Source organism: Petaurus breviceps, unplaced genomic scaffold (genome assembly GCF_028583685.1).
Source record: "Petaurus breviceps papuanus isolate PSGF00001 unplaced genomic scaffold, PetGlider_PUasm1.0 37, whole genome shotgun sequence".
Lineage (NCBI taxonomy): Eukaryota > Metazoa > Chordata > Mammalia > Diprotodontia > Petauridae > Petaurus > Petaurus breviceps.
In genome coordinates this window covers 8,190,713-8,211,469 of record NW_027186296.1, presented here as the reverse complement: position 1 = coordinate 8,211,469, position 20,757 = coordinate 8,190,713, and the positions used below count along the sequence as shown (strand labels likewise).

The 20,757-nt window shown below is 39.9% G+C and overlaps 2 protein-coding genes and 5 non-coding genes across 7 annotated transcripts in view; 1 reads left to right on the top strand and 6 right to left on the bottom strand.

The window, feature by feature from the left end:
* The window catches only part of LOC138168838 (ribonuclease 4-like), a 24,784-nt gene extending 22,288 nt beyond the window's left edge, over positions 1 to 2,496 (bottom strand). Inside the window, exons 1-2 of the mRNA XM_069097722.1 lie at positions 2,453 to 2,496; positions 2,244 to 2,338 (exon numbers count right to left, since the gene is read on the bottom strand). The gene's annotated coding sequence lies outside the window, so the exon portion shown is untranslated. The remainder of the gene's footprint in view (positions 1 to 2,243; positions 2,339 to 2,452) is intronic.
* Positions 1 to 2,497, bottom strand: part of ANG (angiogenin) — a 15,528-nt gene extending 13,031 nt beyond the window's left edge. The window contains exons 1-2 of the mRNA XM_069097721.1: positions 2,453 to 2,497; positions 2,244 to 2,338 (exon numbers count right to left, since the gene is read on the bottom strand). The gene's annotated coding sequence lies outside the window, so the exon portion shown is untranslated. The remainder of the gene's footprint in view (positions 1 to 2,243; positions 2,339 to 2,452) is intronic.
* Positions 2,498 to 3,324: 827 nt separating this feature from the next.
* Positions 3,325 to 3,396, bottom strand: TRNAP-UGG (transfer RNA proline (anticodon UGG)). The gene has a single exon. It is a non-coding gene; the product is annotated as a tRNA-Pro (tRNA).
* Positions 3,397 to 4,845: 1,449 nt separating this feature from the next.
* Positions 4,846 to 4,936, top strand: TRNAY-GUA (transfer RNA tyrosine (anticodon GUA)). The gene is given in 2 exon segments: positions 4,846 to 4,882; positions 4,901 to 4,936. It is a non-coding gene; the product is annotated as a tRNA-Tyr (tRNA).
* Positions 4,937 to 6,129: 1,193 nt separating this feature from the next.
* On the bottom strand, positions 6,130 to 6,219 carry TRNAY-GUA (transfer RNA tyrosine (anticodon GUA)). Its single transcript is given in 2 exon segments — positions 6,130 to 6,165; positions 6,183 to 6,219. It is a non-coding gene; the product is annotated as a tRNA-Tyr (tRNA).
* A 13,330-nt stretch (positions 6,220 to 19,549) lies between these two features.
* On the bottom strand, positions 19,550 to 19,622 carry TRNAT-UGU (transfer RNA threonine (anticodon UGU)). Its single transcript has one exon. It is a non-coding gene; the product is annotated as a tRNA-Thr (tRNA).
* Positions 19,623 to 20,584: 962 nt separating this feature from the next.
* Positions 20,585 to 20,656, bottom strand: TRNAP-CGG (transfer RNA proline (anticodon CGG)). The gene has a single exon. It is a non-coding gene; the product is annotated as a tRNA-Pro (tRNA).
* Positions 20,657 to 20,757: the final 101 nt, after the last annotated feature.

The window sequence follows — 20,757 nt, the reverse complement described above, 5'->3', positions numbered from 1 at the left end:
AAGAAAGAAAGAAAGAAAGAAAGAAAGAAAGAAAGAAAGAAAGAAAGAAAAGAAAGAAAGAAAAGGAAAGAAGAGGAAAAAGAAATGCAATATCTTCAAAGAACAGTAAAGCAAAGTGCAACAAAATGAAATATGACTATACTTTTAAAAAGAGCTGAGCTCTAAAAAAGAGATCAAGCAGAGATCATCTAGGATGGCTGGACAATAAATAGTTACCACTTTTATCTTAGTAGCAGTGACTGGAACAATCCAAGTAGCTACTACTTGGAGCCTGGAAATACCGAACCAATGCATTCCTTCCCTAATGTGAATGTCAAAATGCAGAGGACAGACACCACAGGAATGTACTCAGACATGCTCTTGAGCACACACACACACACACACACACACACACACACACACACACAAACACACACACACAAACACACACACCCCTTCTGGACATAAGCACCAACTAGCATAACCATGAACATTCAGGGCTTCCAATCTGATCATTCCACTTTTAGTCCTTATATATCCTGCTTCCTTGTCCCTTCCCTGTCTCTCTGCTACCACATACCCAGCAAACCAGTCTAAGTGATTTATCTTGCACAGGGATTCGAATTTGCACATACTATTGCCAATGGAAAAATCTCATTGGGGGAATTTCTTGGAAAAGCAACAAAATTGTGCTCTGCATGTTTCCTGTGGTGATGTTCAAGAATCCTGTTGACTAAAGGAGAATGGGGTCAAAGTTTTGCTTACATACTTATTTTTCCAAATAGACACAGGGATTAAATATTCACTTTTCCACAAACTCTGAGACAACCACCCAGAATAGAGATAGTTTGCATATGTAATTGTTTATGCAGATTATTCTTTTCATATGAACTTTTCAAATTAAATATTCAACAATGGGTTTCAACCCTCCAACAATAAATTCTTCCAAGTATGCATGTACTTAAAGGTATACTTCTAAGTTATTATCCTACATAAAAAATGACAATGGGGTGGCTAGGTGGCACAGTGAGTAAAGCGCTGGCCCCAGAGTCAGGAGGACCTGAATTCCGTTCCAGCCTCAGACACTTAACACCCACACAAACACACACACACAAAAATTAGCCGTGTAACCTTGGGCAAGTTACTTAACCCCAATTGCCCTCCAAAAAGGCAAAAAAAAAAAAATGGCAATGCTTAACCCACCTAGTTATAACCATTATTCTTCTTCACATACTCCAACCTCAATTGCTACTTGTGGCCAGATTTGTCTTTCTCTCCTTCAGTGATTTGGGGCAGGCCTCTCTCCATATCTCAACTTACTTTGCTTTGCTTTAAAGGCTCACATCAGGTGTCACCTTCTTCATATTCCTGGTTCTTCCCAATTATTTTGCATTTGGTGAGTATTTAATAAATGCTTCTGCTGTAGTATATGGGAAGGAGGAGTCAGCAGTAAATGGTTGGATTAGGGACCATTTTTTCAGCCTTTTTCCTCATCCACAGCCATAACTGTAACATCTGCTAAGTAATCATTATATGGTTTATGTTGATGACCAGTCCCTAGTCAGAGTTGCAGATTCTCCTAAAATTCTAATGGGAAGCCTGAGAAAGTTGTATATCAGAAGTTCCTTTTTTGGGGTCCTGGTATATGTCACTGTAGAAAGCACAGGTATGTTTTACTTAGGATAAAAGAAAGGGGGAACATAACTGGTAAACCTCAAAAAGTGGACCCAGACACTAAACAGAAAAAGACAGCATTTAACTTCAACTTTAAAGGAAGACTGGTGTTTCCAATATACTGACTCCTTACACATTTGCCTTAACTGATCAAGTAAGAGTCTGGGTGCCCTTATTCAGGACTAGCTAAACATGTATGTATGAATGTAACAAGTTCGTGTTGCACTCTTAGAAAGAGCTAATATCAAGAAGTCAGACAAATTTGGGAAGACTAGAATTAACTGGGCTAGAGCCCAAGTAAGCAAAGCGATATACATGATGACAGAAGAACAAGGAGAAAACACTGAACAATTTCATTAAATAGATCATTCGTTCATTCAGAGGACTGAGTGAAAGCAGACTTATACAAAATGCTGAATTGTTTTGTTTAACTGAAATTCTTGGGGTTGGGGACATTGTTTGACTCTGGACTTTTTTTTTTTTTTTTTGAAAAAAGACAGAGTGAGTCGGAGACTGGAAGACAAAGACTTTTATATCCCTCCCCCTACACTTCCCCCAAATAACAAAAACAACAGTAAAGAGTAACTCACTGTGTGAAGTTGAGCAACAATCCCGTTTCTTCCTTCAGCAATGCGGAAGGGGGAAGAGGATCTCTTAAGAAAGGGTTCCTTTTGGGACTGAAAATCTAGGAAATGAAAACGGGAGAGGAAGAATTAGCAAAAGTTAACAGATTTATTCTATCACAAGGAATTAGTTCCTGATAACAAATCTATGCAACAGGAGTTTATTGGGCTCTTACTATGAGCTGGCTACCCTGCTAGGCTCAGGGTGGGGAAAGATGGCCAAGATAATACAAACCAGTACAAGCCAAGGAAGACTAGTTATGTAGGAAATGGGATCTTTCGGGCTCGGTTCATTGGCCGACAGAAGAGTCAGTAAGAGGGAAATGAAACCGAGGAATGAGAGGAGAAAAGGGGGAGGGTGTTAGGAGAGGAAAGGGAAAAGTTGTTGTGGGCGTGTGTTTATGTGTAACTGTTATGTATGCGTATTCGTGTGTGATGTGTACGTGTACATGTGTGTCTGTGTCTGCATGTATTGTACTGTGTGTGGATACGTTTGAGAGTCAGCATATAACGCCAGAGTCCTCTGTTAAACTTACTCGGTACTAAGGACATCATTAGCGTCTTTTCAGCCTGGGGATGAGCCCTCGTTCCCAGCCTAACATTTGGAAACTGGTCCCTGCAACCTCGTTTGCCCCAGTAAGGGAGTGTCTCTGGTATCGCGTTGAGGGATTGCTTTGGGCCTCGGAGCCCATAATCAGTGCAACTCGGATGTCGGATTCTGGGAGCTTGTTCCTGGAATACCTCCAGGAGGCAGCAAAGGTCTGGAAAAGATTGTATTCAGGGGTGGAGAGGAGTTGTAACTCCAATGACCTAGAAACAGCTGGCTGGCAAGCATGAGTTAGGCAGGCGGGCGAGGTGCGGTGGGGGGACCTTGAAAGAGTCAGCTTGGTCTAATAAGGAGGTCCCCAGTACTTTCCCTTTGCTCTCACGAATATCTCTGTTTAGCTCTGTTTCCTTTTAACAAAGAGGACTGGAGTACAAGAAAAGTTTTGATAAGATACTTCGTTATGTATTCCAGAGAAAACCCAGTGTAAGGTGAAAAAAGTACGGGCTCGTCCGGGATTTGAACCCGGGACCTCTCGCACCCAAAGCGAGAATCATACCCCTAGACCAACGAGCCACATGTTGGTTGGACCGGTTGAATTCCTTGTGTGTCATATGCAAATGCATTTTGTTTTCTGGTTTGAACCAAATAATTTTTTAAATCTTTTTTTCTGTACTCTTCTTACTTCTCATCTATTATTTATCCTGCCACGACACCGTTTACTCCTTCTCTGCCCCCATCTCCCCTCCCTGCCTGCGTCCAAACCCATATTAATTGGTTGATTCCACTTTTAACTGTTCAACTCAACAGAAGTTGTCGGAGGGATCTTGACTAGTACCTACATAAGACACAGAAGAGAAGCGGAGGGATAGGGTGGGAACTAAGAATTTAATTTCTGCAGCAGGAATAAATCTGTCTCGAATTCAGGGACCAATTAACTAGAGACTTCTGTCTGCTCTCAGTCACGAATGCGAACTAAAACCAGGAATCCTATTACTGGTCAGGAAACTGCAGCAAGCAATAGGGACTGAACCTTCTCCCCACCCCCCCATCCCCGCCCCCAGCATAGGGGACTTTAGTCTTTGTGCGGTCTTTGAAGCAGGATAGGGTCAAACAAAAGAAAAGTTCCCAGCAGCATTTGCCAACCATCTGGATTGAGAGGAGTCATCGCCCTTAGCTTAATGAACCAGTCTGGGAAGGAAGGAAACTTCCTTGAAAGTAGTAGCAGCAGCAGCAGTAGCATTAGTAGTAGTAGTTTAAAAAGATGTTTAATTGGATTTAATCGTTCGGAAGAAAACCCACCAAAATGAACTATTTCAAGATTCCCTTAATATGTGCTATGTTTTGCAACCTCTACTTTTGTTCTGGTGGTTCCCCCCTCCCCAGAAGTGCTTTAGTCCCACCCATCTCTGCCTCCCTAAATCCTGCCCAACTCTCAAAGACAAGCTCAAATGTCGCCTTTTCCCAGAAGTCCTCCTTGTTCCTCTAGCAGAATGTGATCTTACCCTGCTCGGAACTCTTAAAACACTGTTATTATCTTTCCTTTGTGGCTTTTTAAGATTCCCTGAATCTTGGAGTGTGAAGGGATTTGAGGTCAACTTGTCTAACACCCTGCTTGATACATGGATCCATCCCGCAATCTCCCCGATAAATGGTCACCCAACATCTACTTGAACACCCTGAAAAATTAGTTTGGATTCCATTTAAAAGGCCTTCACATCTCTACGGCCTATCCACTCTTTTCTTCTCTAGTCTAAGTCAGACTGATCACATAGGGACTTGTGTTACTGCAATTTGCCTTCTCTGACCTCTTCTACTATTTTGTAATGTCTTTGACAGAAGCGAGGATGCAGAAAATATTGCTGTATTCCACCACAGTGCCTTAAAGACTCCATGGTATTTGTTGAATGAGTGAACCTTAAAAAGCTATATAAATATGAATCTGGTTCAAAAAGCTTATGAACGCCACAGAAGACTATACAGTCTCACTCTGAAATGTCAACCATAAAATTAACTTTGTGTATCCCTTCGATAGCTCAGCTGGTAGAGCGGAGGACTGTAGAACTAAAAGCCTGTGGTCATCCTTAGGTCGCTGGTTCGATTCCGGCTCGAAGGAGGTTGCTTGCTTTTGCTGTTACAATCCTAGTGCTTCCCGTGTGATTATGTCTGTAATCTCACTCTCTTTGTTCAACCCATAATCTAGAACTAATTGCGTCGCTCGCTAACCACAGAAAGCGTAAGATTTTTAGTCTTTTTGCCCTCATCTTCAGAATTTGCACAGTACTTAACATTTTCATTATACTAGTAACAAGATTACTATGTAGAAAGCAAAGACATAGCATTTATTTAAATTACATAATTTAAATTACATACTTGCATAAATTTAAATTACATAAAGTCCAAGCCTAGCCCATCATGAAACTTGAGGCCCAAAGAGGTGACGTGCCTTGCCCAACACCATAATAAATGGCAGAAACTGTATTCTGGATCCAAATCAGAGCTCCTTTCTGCCTTATGCTTTCAGTAATCTTTAAAGCTATGTAAATAAGAACTACTATATTGAGGTGGTAAAATAGGCAAACCGTATGTGGGAGGTAAGACATGCTGAGAGATAAACGTCACCCTGAGGAGAAGACCTGGGAGAAAGAGAAAAGGTTGACTTGATTTGTTGGGCCTTAGAGGAAAGAGTCAAGGGTAGAAGTTTCAAGGAAACGGATTTGGGTTAGATTTAAGGAAAAATTTCCCCAAACTACAGCTATCCCAATGAGGAAGCAGTTGTCTTGCCGGTCTTCCAGTGAAGGCTGTATGATAGGATTATTATAGAGGCGAATCCTGATAAGATACCAGTTTAAAAATAAACTTTTTTGCAGTCACTCCTGAGATTTCTTAAATCAAAATAAATTACTAGTAGGGAGAATGGTGGAGGGCTGAGGGAGAAGAGGAGTGGGAAGGTTGTAGTGAGGAGAGTTACAATATAGAGGAGAGAAGTCCTAAGGTAGAATTTGAGGTCCTAGGATAGAATTCCTTAAGTAAGTGACTTCCAGGCGAAAACAGAAACTGAAGGTCTATGTTACTACCGGAAGTTAAAAAGAATCAAGCAAAAATTGTTTGTTGCCCGGCACTTTAAAGGAATTACCTCTCTACTGGAAAGTACGAAAGTAACTGAATACAGGAGTTTGGGTTTTCCGAAGTCTAAGATAGAAGAGGGAGTTAGTTGGCCAGAATACCAGGTGAAACACACACTTATTGAATTCCATTTCTGAACAACTTCAAGGAAGTTTGGAGGTATGTCTCTAAAACGTTAGTACCTCCTTCGAGCCGGAATCGAACCAGCGACCTAAGGATTCCCACAGAGTCACAACCTACAGTCCTCCGCTCTACCAGCTGAGCTATCGAAGGGTACTTGGGCAAATAGAGTCCTAGAATCCTTTTTATGGGATAAGTAGCTCTGGCAAGCATAGTTCTGGAAGTTATATGCTTAAAAATTTTGTTCTTTTAAATTTAGTAACTACTTCCCTAGCTAGTCATACTCAACATCAACAACTACGCTATCGTTTTTAATCTTCACAATGTATTGCTCTCCTTCTAATTGGTAGATACTGACCCAGGGGCAAAGAAGTCTCCCGAAGAGGAATCGTCTGTGATTTGCCCTCTGCTAGCTCCCAGGCTTTGCTTCCTATTCCTTAAAGGTTCTTTGTCGTAGTTACAAATGATCTTCTTGAGAGCAGATTCCTGTAAAATGTGTGGATCTAAAATGGCACCATGACTCTTGAAAGCAATTTTCTTGTAAGAAGAGGAAATTGTAAACGTCTGAAATCTTGCCATTAAAGGAAGAACAGTTTATAAACAACCATAGAATCTCAGAGTTGGAATAACCACAAAAGCCATCTTGTCCAACCTGTGATGGGGTGCTTGGGATGTCTATGTTTGCAACATCAGTTTGTAAAATCACATTTCCCACCCCCACCCCCCAGCCTCAGAGTATTAACTCTTCCCCTTCCTCCTGCCAGCACTCTGCCTAGCAACAATTCATGAACTGTTTATCTCCCCTTAATATAGTGACCAGCTACACCTATGAATCCTTCAATGCACTATCTGTAAGTTAACTCCTTAGCCAATTATACACATACTGAGTTCCCATTAGCCTTGGTTCCCAACATCCATCTTGTCAAACTACACTGATGGGTGGCAGACTAGGCATTTCTCAGTCAGCCCTGACCTCTAGCTGTAGCTTCCCCCCGGCCCCGGGCTATTTCCCAGTGAATTATGGGCAATATGCCTTCGAAATTGATATTAAAAGTGCATGTTCCTTTAAGCACTGACCACTGCTTAACTCCTCCCTAATCCCACCCTTACTCACCTAATTAGCATAATTGACATCTGATTTACTATTGTAACTCTTTATAAACTATATCTATGACTTCTTTAAGTTTGCAGGTTCCCTAAGAACTCTTGCTGGCTGTAAAGCTAACAATAAACTTTTACAATCCTGACTCAAAAGATTGCTTGGGCCTAGTGAATTCCTTCCAGACTGCACAGCAAGGACTCTGGTCATTGATTAGAGTCCCTGTAACACCTATTGTCCCCTCATCACCTGAAGAGAATTATACAACAGCCTCGACAAAGTGGTCAACCAACCTCTCCTAATCTGGTCCTCCGATGAAGGCTCTGCTCCCAAAAATGCACACATATAGTCATATTTGTAATAATAATTAAAAAAACAACACCTCTGCCATCATCATTTAAGCTTTGTTCAAGGGCTATCCTGTGATCACGTCTCTACTTGTTTCTTTGCTTTTATCATTGCATAGGGTACTGCACCCCTTCAATACAGAAGAACATAAAAACTATTAACCTCAGCATTTAAGGCCCTCCAGAATCAAACTCCAAGCTACCTTTCCAATATTCTGCCTTTTATGCACTCTACATACCCTATAAACTATTCATTCTCTTCTTGCCCTTTCCAATTGTGCCTTTGTTCCCTTTACTCAAAGACCAACTCAGGTCCCACATTCAACAAGTCTTCCTGATACATAGATTGAAGTTGTCCAGAAAGCTAATCTGGTCCCACTGAATTCCTTTTGTATCGCTTTAAGGAGATGTTAATCCATTTAACAAGGCTACCTCTTTCAAAAAAAAAAAAAAGTCAATTTACCAGGCTCTTGTTACTTACTTACCTTGTCTCAAGACAGAATGTAGAATTCAAATCAATTTCTAATAAGAGTTATGTTTGTGCCAGAGAATTATGTAGTGCAGATTCACCCTGTGTCAGATGATTCTGGCCAGCTTACCCAATGCAAGCGTCACAGATACTGAGGCTCTTTAAGAGTCTACCCAATGTGTTGAACCTTTAATAAACTTTGCTTTTCTTTGGCTGAGAGAAGGTTTGAGTTGAATTCATTCGGTAGGACCTGGTGTGTTGGTATTTTGGGGTCTTGAGCACCCCTAAACCTTAACATTTTATGGTTCCCTGACCTCATCATGTTTTGGTTTCCTGATACCGAGAAACACTGCTAATCTCAAATTCTTCTCAAGCTGGGACTGGAAGGTTCGTAAACCTCTCTCTTCCCATTCCCTTCTTGCTCTCCAAGTACCTTGGAGGTGTTTGATCAGGAGGGGAGTGAAGGGAGAGGCTGACTTCTCAGATCCCATTAGGTCAGACAGCTAGGAGGCTGTCTTGTACTCAGCCTGACACTCTCAGGTTCTCAGTCCAGTTTGGTTATGTTAGAGGACAGGAACCTGGGCACAGTTTCTGAAGAATGGAAGACAAGGACAGACACCCATCCATAAGTGATTTTGGTGTTCTGATGTGTGAAGTCATGACTTTAGGACAACATCAAGCACGAACAAACCTTGAAGTTTTACATTTTGTAAGAAGTGGTGGAAGACTTGAGAGGCCTTCCAATTGTCCTGTTGATGTTCAAACCTCTTGAGTAACCAGAATCTGGATTGAAATCAAGATCCTGACTCACCTGCAAATCTCAAATCTCTCATTTGTTTACAAGGAAAATTCTATCATTTTTTATAGTGAAGAAAAATATGCAGAAGCAATGCCGCTTCCCTCTTTCCCAGTGAGAAAATATCCACTATCCAATTGGTCTTTAGGTATGTTGCAACACCAACTCAAAGCAATTTAAAAGTCAACAACTTGCAACGATTCATGCAGAGTCAGATTTTAATTAACAAAGGGTGTATTATTTGCTTGATATAGAGAAATCTCTATGATGAATGTTTAATGACAGTTTACCCAGACTACTTTGTGTATACTTTTCTCTACTCTTACATGAAGGAATATTAACATACCATCAGGGAAACATAATTTAAAAGACAAATCAACTGCAAAAAACATTTTGCATCCGGAATTCATATGTGAATGACTCAAAGATGTGTGTGTGTATCTATTTAAAAATCTAAATACAATGAATGGAAGACTGGAAATATTGGTGTAAAGTAACAAATCTATAGAAGCAGTAAGAATTCCTTGGTTCCATTCAACATGCATGATATACTTTTAAAAATTCAAGAAAAGATAAACTTTGGTATTTGATGATAAATTTGGCATTTTTATCATGATAAATTTTTACAAATGGTTAAAAAAAGAGTTATGTTTGTAACAAAGAATAAAAGTAGAAAGAACAATCAGTCCAGAAAAAAAATTAACAACATTAACTGAGTTTGTCACTGTATTCAAAGTTCCAAATTGTGTCTAACTTTTGCAAATAAGGGAGAGTGGTTCATGTTCTCATCTCTTCTTTGGGACCACTATAGTCAGTATGATTAAGAAATATCAGCTTTATTTTGTTGTTACTGTTTTTGTTCTTTCCATTTTGTTGAATTATAGTAGGCACCCACCATATTTGAAAATCACAATCTCCAATGAGCTTGTAGTATATGTAGAATAGAAAGTAGAAATGTCAATAAAGGAAACAAAAGTGAGAGGACTAGCTACTAAACCAAGTACACAGAGAGGAAGTTTTTTTCCCCATTAAAGCATTGAAAAGCACTGAAGAATCTATTTTTACAGCATATTAAAGAGAAAGGAATACAAAAGTTTGTGATGAGGGTAGGGGGGATTTCAGCCTTTATTATAGCCCCCTAAAGTGGCAAAAATAACATTTAAAACCTACTTACCAATTTATCTCCTTTCCTATCTCTACAAATTTTTATGAAACTTGCCCCCTTTCTACTTTTTCCTTTAGACTGTAAGCTCCTTGAGGGAAGGGACTGTCTTTACCTCTTTTTGTATCTCAAGTGCTTGTAATATAGTAGGTGCTTAATAAATGTTCACTGAATTGAATTGAATTTTCCAATCTTCTTAAAATTTACTACCTTCCTTTTAGTTTACCATACAGTGACACTGATTTCCTTGCAGTTCTTCCCAGAAGAAACTGCAATTCTTTATCCAGTCAGTCAGTCGATAACCATTTATCCAACACCTATTATACAGCAGGCACTGTACTAGGCACTGGAATATAAAAAGAAAGCCAGTCTCTGCTCTCAAGGTACTTCCAGTCTACTGCAAACCATATACAGAAAAGGTATACACTTGATAAATATGTCTAATTCTCACTCTGAATCTGTTTGTCAAAGCAAGTTCGATAGTCATGTCACCACCAATAATTAAGAACCAACTCTTCCCCCACCAAGATGGGGAGTGGAATTTGGTTCTTCTGAACAGGTCAAACAGATCTCCCAAATATAGGCACTATGTTTGAAATATCACACATAAAAAATATGTTCATGTCACTCAAATTACATATGTGACAGTGTTAAAAGGTCAGAATTATAGTCAATTAAGGACAGAGATAGTGGAGGCTAAATGCTCACTTGATGATGAATGATGGGGATGGAACCTTGAAAGAAAGGGACAAGGAAGAAAACAACTGTTTGCATGTGAGTAGACTATTGGTCTGCACACAGGGGCAAGGGTATTATAACAAAATGTTTTCATAAAGGAGGAATCCCAGCAATGGTTTATCCATCTGTTTTAAGTTGTTCATTCAGTCCCAGTCCTGAAGGCTTTCATTTATTTAACTCTGGATTAAAAGGTAAATTCAGTCTAGTTAGTCTACTATTTGGCTCAAATTAATTTGAACTGAGTGAGTTTGTTCCGTTTTCTTGCTTGCAAATTTATTTCTCAGCTTCTGGGTACTTAACTGTCTCTATTTTCTCCTTCACTTTGTAGGAAGGGTACAAGCATGCTCTCTCTCCCTAGTTTCCTATCAACACCTTTAGCATAGCCATCCCAGTGGTTTCCAGTTATGCCAATAACATCTCCAGGGTCTAAAGGGATTTCATCAGCAGTTCATGGTTGGTAAGGATAAACCATATACAGAAACTATGTATATAAACTGAAATAATCAATAGAGGAAAGAAAGTATAATTCAGAGGTATTAGGAAGGGTGTCCTTAGAAGGTGGGATTTTAGCTGGAACTTGAAGGAAGTCAAGGAAGCCAGAGATGACAGAGAGTATTCTAGGCATTTAGTGTATTTTCAATGGCTGTGACCCATGCATAGAATGTATTCCTTCATGGCTCTGCCTCCTGGCTTTCTCTGTATTCCTTTAAGTCCCAGTTAAAATCCCACCTTTTGGTGTCTTCCCTCTGAAATTACCTCCAAGGTATTGTGTGTGAGGGTGTGTGTCAGTTGTACATAGTCTTTGCAGGTTGTATCCCCTCTTGAATTGAAAGCTCCTTGAGGGAAGGCACTGATTTTGCCTTTATTTACTCAGCACTCAGCATGGTGTCTGACACATAGTAAGTGCCCAATAAATGCTTATTGATTTGACTTGAAAAAGGGCATCTTTGTTGAAGGTATGAGAAGAATTTACAAATTATTTTCTAGCAGATCTTTTTACAATCACACAACTTGCTGAAATATCTAGAGAATACATGAGCTCGTTTCATTTCTTTTTTGTTGACTATTGTTTACTGGAACACTCAGGCTCTGGGTTATCTATGGTGCCAAATAAAGGAGACACTACTCCTTTCCTAGAGGTAATCCTTGAGAACTCAGAATTTTGGAAGTCAAACTAAGAGTTTGAAAAGAAGGAATGGTCTACAGTGTCAAGTGCTATGAAGAACTCAAGGACAAAAAAATTGTTATTGATTTTATCCATAAGGGAGTTGTTAATGACTTAAAAAAAAAAACAGCAGAGGGGCAGCTAGGTGGCACAGTGAAGAGAGCACTGGCCCTGGAGTCAGGAGGACCTGAATTCAAATCCTGCCTCAGACACTTAACACACACCAAAAAACTAGCTGTGTGACCTTGGGTAAGTCACTTAACCCCCACTGCCCTCCAAAAAGCAAACAACAAAACAAAACAAAACAAAAAACCCCAGCAGATTCAATAGAATAGTAGTGGATAGAACCTGATTCTAGGTCCTATAAAAGTGGAGTTAGTAAATGGAGACTGTTATTTCTAGAAGTTTGGTAGTAAGGGAAAGGACAGAGATACAATGATAGATTAAAAACATAGCAGGATCAATATTTTTTAAAATTTGCTTTAGATTGTTATTTGTTTTGGTTTTGGGAAAAGTGAAACCTAGCATATGACAAAACATAATAAGAGTAATTCATCTTCCATATGACAACCCTTCAAATACTGGGGGGGGGGGAACCCCGCTATTCTAGCTCTCCTGTCTTTTTTTTTTTTGGTTTGTTTTCAAGACAGTATTTATTTCTCCCAGGCTAAAAGTGCAGCACCTACAAACAGGGTCATCCCAATACAGATCAGCACAATCTGGTTCACCCCTCCTTGGGCACTATTATGGTCCTCTGTTCCTAAAAACTCAGTATATTTTTGCCAAATTTAGTATAGAATTCAGTCTTACTGGAGGTCAAAAATCAAAAGAATAACTAGCCTCAGCCTCCCCAGGAGCAGAAAGTATAGGCAAGTGCTACCATGTCTGGCCCCTCCTTTATGTTGTCAAAGTTAAATACTCCATATTCCTTTGAAAATTCATCTCATTCATGGGGTTCCTTCACAATTCTAGCCTACCTCCTTCACCTACCCTCCAAGTTTTCAGGGAAGGACTTTTAAGCAAAAGTATGACAAAATAATGCCCCACAATTTCACAGTGCTTTAAGGATCAGAAGACATGGATGGTTCTGAGAAGATAATCCTATTTAGGGTGAAAAAAATTAATTGTTCAATTCAGTAACATTTTTTCAACAGGTCCCTACTTTGTGCAAGATATACTGAATATTAGAGACACAAAAACAAAAAGTGAAAAACAGTCTCAGTCTTCAAACAATTTACATTCTACTAGAGGATATGATATGTAAGAACATAAGCACAGAGAGCCTTATTTGAGAAGTGAGAGAGCACAAATAATTAGGAGTAATCAAGAAAGGCTTCTCATAGGAGGTGATACCTAAACTGAACCTTGAAGGAAGTTAAGCATTTTAAGAACTGGATATGAGGAAGAAATGAATTCTGGACCTAGGCAATAGTCTACAATGGCACACCCTTCAGGTGGGCAAAATCAGTGTGCTATAGGAATACAGGGCCTATAAAATGTGATCATTTTCTAGCTGGAAGTCTAATAGGTAGCTAGGGAATTTCTACAGAAGTAAAAGTAACAGATCATATGAAATGAGCTGATCAAAGGTATATGATACATCCACTGTGGCATACCCTTTTACAGGTAGTCATGGGGCAGGAATGCCATGTTACTTTTTTGTTTGTTTTTGATGGGAGAAGGCGGGGCAGTTGGGGTTAAGTGACTTGCCCAAGATCACACAGCTAGTAGGTGTCAAGTGTCTGCCAAATTTGAACTCAGGCCTGCCTGACTCCAGGGCCGGTGCTCTATTCACTACACCACCTAACTGCCCCGGTTGTGTTACTTTTTAAAAGTTCTATTGATATCTTATGCAGTCTACATGTACTCTTGGGTCCCTTATACTAACTCACTCTCCCTGGCAAGTTGCATAACCAGAGTAAGAGTATATTGTCCCTTCAGTGTTATAGATGCTCTAAGGGGTCTCAGTATCTTCTTAACGCTATTGGTGAAAGCTGCCATTACAGCGTATTCCTTCAGTATCAATGCTTAAATTATCTTTTCAGTATCATCTAACCAATACTAGTTAATGTCTACTCAATACCACCTATAACATTGATATGTTGCCCAAGTGTCATTTTACCAATTACCATTAATTAGCTTTTACAAAAGGAGTATTTACTGAGAAGATATGGCAAGAACAGAAGTACTAAATAACATCTTCCTAAACCATGGGAGTACTGTCTCCTATACCTACCCCTTCCATCTCTGGAAAAGTGTACTTTACTCAAACTTACAATAGTTATTAGAAAGTATTTGCCTCATAAAGTTCTCTTCCAAAGCTGTAGTACATAGAATAAATGCTCCCTTATTTGAATAAACCAATATCCTAGTTCCTAGTCAAATTCACTGTGGGGCTGGATCCTGTAGGTCACTCCTCATTGGATTCGGCTGACATAAACTCTGCTATGGACACCAGTTCCTGGACCACTGTGGCTCACTCCCTCTCCCTTTTGAAGCTCATAGTCAGCTCTAATACTCCTTTACCTAGGGGCAAGAATGGATAAGCAAGACAGAGACAGAAGCAAGAGCAGGACTTTGTGTTTATGGGGCTCAGCCTGGGTGAAAGAGAGCCAAGGGCTGCTGTGGGTTGGAGACCCACATCAGTTTAGCCTCCTCATTTTAATGGTCAGACCAAAAAAAGTCCCTCCATCTAAGGACTTTGTATGCACACCTAGCGTCAGCTGTATTGCCAATTTAAAAAAACGCACAGCAAAAATGGCCTGGAAATAGTGCTAGAATATATGTACATACCTAAAGTAGAAAGCAGTACTCTCCATTATGCTTGTTGGAAGCAGGTTCACCAAACAGCCACATGGGTCCCTTGTCCCTGCTCCCAGGACTGGGAGGATCTCGTTAACCTGTCCACTTGGTGGTGGTTTTTATGTCATCTTCCCTTCCAAATATGTCCCTTCCCCCTTCCTTACCCAGGAGTCATCCACTGTAACAAAAATTAGAATTTAAAAAAAGAATGAGAAGGAGCGGCTCAACCAAATCAGCTAACACATAAGCTAAGTCTGTGTTAGGTCATTTGGGGGGATTAAAATGTTCACAAACTTAAAATATTCTCACCCATGTCATGCACTTTAAGAAAACACCATGCATTCTGTGATGTATTGATTCTATGAGCTAATATTTTGATTGTGTGCTGTGGTTCTTTTATGTCCAATCTCTGGGAAGATTTTTTGCCTCCATGCTATCTCATTTTACAGAGAGGAAACTGAGACCTTGAGAGAAGAGGTAAGAGTGGCAGAATTGGAAATTGGATGCAGGGATGTGGGTTCCAAACCCAGGACTTTTTCCTCAGTACAACACTAAAGGGTATGAAGTATTAATAGGAAGTCTCTTTGGGGACAGTGAGACCATGGAGAGAGAAAACTGTGAAAGATGTTATTGTGGTTATTGGGAGAGTTAAGAGTATTTAACTGGATTAAACAAAAATACTGACATAAATATAACATCATTTCTTGGCATATGCATAGGAATTTATGAGATGATCTGGGGAAGTGGGTTTTTTTTTTCATTTTCCATAGGAACTTTGAGAGGATTTTCAGAAACTTGGTTGCCCTGGCAAAACAGCAACCCTATTTCATTATATATGGCAAGGAGGGAGGAAAATGTCAAGAAATAGCATCACTGTCTTATACAGGGTGTCCCCAAAAGTCTTGGTGCAGTTTTAAGCTACTAGTCAGTCAGTCAAAAACCATTTATTAAGCACCTACTATGTGTCAGTCATTGTGGTAAGCACTGGGGATACAGATAAAGGCAAAAGACAATCTCTGCTCTGAAGGAGTGCCCAGTCTGCTCAGAGACAACATGCAAACAATGGTGTACAAACAACATGTGTGTATATACATATATGATATGTGTACACATGTATGTTGTAAATATCTATACGTGTGTGTATGAAAACTGGTTTGACTGGTTGACATTTCTCCCTGCCCCCAGCCTCCAGGATGCATGTATGCTAAGGCTAATAAATTCATGACTCAGGCAGTATACAAACACACACACACACACCAGCTTCTTGCTAAATTGCATACTTAGAGTTAAGTTCTCTGTATTTCTGCCCTCATTCATTAGTCTTTATTGTTGTTGGTGGTGTTTTTTGTCCTTTGTTTTAGAGGAGGACCAATAATTTCAGAAAGGTGATGTTTTGACTTGCATGTGAATTGAATTTAAATGAGTCTGAGCTGTGCAAAGTCATTAGCCTCAATCTCTCCTCCAGAGTCTTGGGGAGTCCAGTGGCAAGACATAGGTTAGCATGACCAGGTGATGACCCTGGATGAAGTGACAGACCTTGGCTTTTTTAAGCTAAGGTCTTTCCCAGGTCTCAGTTTGTCTGAGACAATTCCCATTCAGTAATTAAAAAGCTAGGTAAAAATGGAGGCAAAAGATGGTCTAGTATGCCTTCATAAAAGAATCAGTCTGGGAGGAGAAGACCTTCAGAGTTTACCCTTATTTTGCTGGTCTCCACTATACTATTATTCTCTATGTAGGGCAGTCTTCTATTGGTAACAACTTTGTCTAAAATTCTATACAAGTTTGAGTCCTGAAGGGCTCCGTGCCTTTGATTGGGGTTCAAAAATCATTAGAGGGTTTCATATCCAGAAGCTGTCCCACTGAGTTTCCCTCAACCGAAGGTTCTTTTCCTACTCCCCTTATGAGGAGTAACAAACTATTACTATATTGTGTGTGTGAGTATATATGTATATACACACATATATATAATATATATTACTATATTGTATATATATACATATAAACTATTATTATATTGTTAACTATATCCCTGTGTGGTGCTCTTCATCCAAATTCTCCCAAATTAGAAAATGTCTTATTAGGAATTGTTTGCTTCTTATTTGTCTGGGACTTTTTAATAGCTTAACTGGTAGATAAAAGAACTGGATTGGAGTTTTTTATGGGAAACCTTAAATAGCAAGTTAAAATCCACCTCCATTGTTCTGTTTTTTAGCTCACGAGTCAGCATTGAAGGACCTTAAGCTTTATACCACTTCCCATATTGAAGTCTGACTTTACCAACCTTTGTTCATCCCTGTTAATGGCACCAAATGGCACCAATAGGAGACTGGAAGCTATCATTGGCACCAATAAGAGACTGGAAGCTATCATTCTGCTTTTCCCATTTAAAAGGGGGAAATTGTAACCCTCTTGTGAAAAACTATTATGGAATAAAGATTAGTTATAAAAACTCATAGATAGATTTTAAGATGTTTCAATAAAAGTTTCTTGAGGTTTCCAGGGGTTAAGGTGGAAATTAGAAAGGAAATATGGATCAACAATGGGTTTATCAGATCATATATACAGAGATGAAAGGTCCTACAGATTAGAGGTCTTTGAGGGTACCCCTCCTCACTTTACATACAGAGAAGCTGTGACTTAGTACTCAGTTCCTATAACTCCAAATCTAGCATCATTCTATGGCTGAACTGGAAAGATGGGAAAACATATATGAAAAGAATGTAAAATTAATTGAAAAGGAAAATGTGTGAATTTATTTACATATTCAAACATGTAATAAATAGCACCCACTATGTAAATAAAAGTATATTATGCTGTCCTTCTATACAAGATTGAGAGATGTAGACCAGAGAATAGTACAGGTAGGTAGAATCAGGACCTGTTGAATAACCCTCCCTGAGAGTAGTGCTTAATAAACAGATGTCAGTTCCAAGGGAGTTCTGTCCTTGGTCCTGTGCTGTTTATCTTTACTTTTAACAAAAGCTTGGAAGAATGTAGATTGTATAAAGGTATATGATAGATAGATGATAGATGGATGGATAAATTGGTCGATTGATAGATTTCAGGCAGCTAGGTAGTAGATGAATAGACTTGGACTTAGAGTCAAAAAGACCTGAACCCTCCCTTATATACTAGCTGTGTGACTTGGTAGAAGTCACTTAACCTCTCTCAGACTCAGTTTTCTCTTCTGTAAAGAGTGGTGTGAAGAAAAAAGGGTGGTTGTGAAGAAAAAATGGAATAACATGATGCTATATACAACCGTGATGTACTTTGCAAACAAAGTATAAAATTGTTAGCTATTCTTATAAATTATTACAGAGCTTTATCAAGAGCTTACTATAAGCTGGACTATATTAAATAGACAGTGAGGAAAGGATACAAATACAAGTAAGGAAGATAGTACCAGCCCTCAACGGCCTAAAAAAGATAAAACATAAAGGGAAGATGGAAAGAGGAGGAAGGGTGAAAATTCAGTGGCAGGCTGTGGAGATAGTCTGGGAGATAGTTTGGTATCCAAGATCTGCAAGGGATGATAATTTGAGTGGAGGCAGTATGGTAAATAGAAGGCCAGAAATGCATATCCAGTTTTCGTGGGACACAAAGGGAGGAGGAATAGATAACTTGAATGGCAGAGCCAGGATCCTAAAAGAGTTCTAATACTATTGTCCAGACAGGATCTTCATCAGCCTTTTCCAACCTAAGCTCATCTTCCCAGGGACACAGTGTTCTCTCCCCCAGCCTGTACTCACGGTGCCCTTCAATTTTCTTCCCTTTCTTGTTTTCTGGATGTGTTGGGATCGAGTAAAGTATTCCTCGGGAAACCTCCCCGTTTTGTTTCCATTTATTATAGGAGCAAATGTGATTGGTTCAGGGTTCCTGTGAAAGCTAAAGGTGAAAGATAAGAGCACAGACATTGCCAGACTTGAGTGAATGTTTTGCAGATTACGTACCTCCTTTGAAAGAGTTAGCAACAGTCGCACCTTAAATATTTTTGTGGATTCTTAGGATTTGTGGATTTTGTGGATTCTAAACCTAATCGCTCTCTTCAGTCTCCGTTGCTACAACTTAGCACAAAGTAGGAGAGTTTTACCCGGGCCTTATTTAGAGATGAGGCCAAGCTTCTTCCGAGCTATGAGGCATCTTTGTTTTGGGTTCCAGGCGGACGCAGGGAGTCAGAATTTAGAGAGATCTCCACAACCTAAGGAAAGGCAGATTCTCTGAAGAGAGAAATAGGAGCAGGAAGGAAAAGCTTCAAAGAGAAAAAGAAACCTGTGGGACTTTTAGCCCACTATTCCTATCATCTCTATCCCGAGGAATAATTATCGGACCGGCAAAGTGCAGGGACGGAAGTGGCTTGACCATAGGAGCTTCTTCCGGGGCTTGGAGAGGGGTGGAGTTTGAAGACTGTATGCTTTTCATCTTGCCCCCAGATCGGGCGGCGACCCCTACTCAAGTCAGGCCTTGCCTGTTTATGAGTCCGAATGCATGCAATTTGTTCTGCTGTGCCCGTTGCCCCAGGGTCCCACTCCAAAGAGCTGTCTCCAGCTGGGGCTGAGCCTCCAAGAAAGAACCCTTTCACGTCTCAGACTCTGGCAGTGCCCAGTCGCACCCTTCCCGTGAATGGGTCCACTTAAGATTCCTGATTCCTTCTGCAAGGGACGCTTTACTTCTACCATATATACTTTCCTTGTCATGTACTTAATTTAGGGAATTGTGTTCTTGAATACAGTTTGTACAGGCAAGGGCAGTTTCTAGATATAGTCACACTTTCCATTTGTCAAGTTAGACAATGAACCTTAAATAAAATGTGGTAGGAATGGTGTTATATTAAAGCCTGGGTACTTGAGTTGAAGAGTAAAGTAGAGCTTGATTTCAAATTCATAAGTTAAAAAAATGTTATGGCACAGGCCCCAGCGAGATTTGAACTCGCGACCCCTGGTTTACAAGACCAGTGCTCTAACCCCTGAGCTATGGAGCCAGACACGAAAGTGGGCTTAATTTGTATCTAGAAGAGGTATTACTTTTTGTCTTGTTCCAGCTGAGTAGATTTTTTTTTATTTATTAAGTGTTTTATTTAAGTTTCAGATGAAGAGGAAAAGGAAAACATGATTGAGTCTTCGGTTTGGACATGGACAGGAAATTTATTTTCAATTGTAGCTTTGATAGGCAGCAGCCCCCAAAGACTTCTCTCCTTCAGGTAGCTAGGTAGTGCGGGGCATAACGCTCTGGGCCTGGAATTGGGGAAAACAAGTTCAATTCCAACTTTAAACCTTACTACAGATATGCAAGCTCGGCCGAGTCACTTAACCTCTGTATGCTACCTCAGTCTTCTCAGCTGCAATATGGTACCTCACACGAGTGGGAAGATTAAATGAGCTATTTTTAAAAAGCTTAGCACGTAGCCTGGCACCTAGTAAGTGCTTAATTAACGCTGTTCCCTTTCATTTCTCTTTCCTTTTTCTCCAGGTTTCTCAGTTCCTTTATTGCATCCTCTCTTGGTGCGACCTCAAGACTCTATCATACTAAGTTGCCTTCCTAAATGCGCTCCCCAGTCATCAGGGTCCTCACAAAAGCAAACCCAAATATCATGGATCTAGCGCTTACCAGGCGCTTAATAAAGGCTTTTTGGTCAACACATCTGATTTTCTCATCTTATAGTCAATCACCAAGTCAACAAACATTTTGTTAAATGCCAGGCATTATGTCTTTATGTAAATAATAATAACAATAACAACAACAATAATAATTTCAACTACAAGGTCTAACCCAATATCCTAATTTCAGAGTCGAAGATTCCAATTCTCAAAGAAGCTTCTAATTTGGGTTAAGTGAAACTGCTAATACTATTAAGAACCCCAACTTCGAAAGGAAATTAATAGTGGTTCCTTGTCCTTTCTGAGACAGTATAAAGATTAAGTGGTGGCACAATAAAGCAATCCTGGGCTCGTCCGGGATTTGAACCCGGGACCTCTCGCACCCGAAGCGAGAATCATACCCCTAGACCAACGAGCCTGCCATCTGTTAGCCTTTACTTTCGAATTTCCTTTAAGTTACTTTTCTCGGAGGGTGTGTGTGTGTGTGTGTGTGTGTGTGTGTGTGTGTGTGTGTGTGTG